This window comes from Chenopodium album, chromosome 5 (assembly GCF_948465745.1).
Source record: "Chenopodium album chromosome 5, dcCheAlbu1.1, whole genome shotgun sequence".
Classification (NCBI taxonomy): Eukaryota; Viridiplantae; Streptophyta; class Magnoliopsida; order Caryophyllales; family Amaranthaceae; genus Chenopodium; species Chenopodium album.
Window position 1 is genome coordinate 70,441,854 of NC_137838.1, and position 683 is coordinate 70,442,536.

The window sequence follows — 683 nt, forward strand, 5'->3', positions numbered from 1 at the left end:
GACACTCCCGTGCCGTATGGCCTTGCAATCCACACATCTGACAAGTTTCCATCGAGGGTCGAGGGGACTCAGCTTGGAGTTGATTGACCTTATGAGTTAGTGCCTGCACAGAACTAGTCAACATGGTTAGAGCATTAACATCATGTTTATAACCTGTGTTGATAGCATTTCGTCCCCTTGGATGGTAATTATCATTAGCCGCCATCTTCTCAATCAAATCCTTCACATCAATTGGATTCTTCGTCATGATAGAACCTCCAGACGCAGCATCAATGTATATGCGAAAATCATGGGTCAAACCATTATAGAACGTTTGGATCAACATCCACTCTGGAATACCATGGTGAGGGTATTGTCTCTGCAATCGCTTAAACCTTCTACATGCCTCATATTGGGATTCGTCATTGGATTGATGGAAGGTAGATAGCTCGTTCCTTAATTTTGCAGTTTTCTCTTGCCCCAAGAATTTGACTAGGAAGGCCTTGACAAGCTTGTCCCACGTATCAAAGGAACTAATACCTTCATCTCGTAGCCATTCCCTTGCCTTATCCCTTAGTGAAAAAAGGAAAAGGCGTAGTTTAATAGCATCATCAGTGACACCGTTGAGCTTCATAGTGTCACACTTCTCCAAGAAACTATCAATGTGAGTCACAGGGCAATCATTTGATGAGCCCGCAAAAGAA

At 43.2% G+C, this 683-nt stretch overlaps 1 non-coding gene across 1 annotated transcript; it reads left to right on the forward strand.

The window, feature by feature from the left end:
* The first annotated feature begins 335 nt into the window (after positions 1-335).
* Positions 336-442, forward strand: LOC145633375 (small nucleolar RNA R71). The gene has a single exon (XR_014112705.1). It is a non-coding gene; the product is annotated as a small nucleolar RNA R71 (small nucleolar RNA).
* The last annotated feature ends 241 nt before the right edge of the window (positions 443-683 follow it).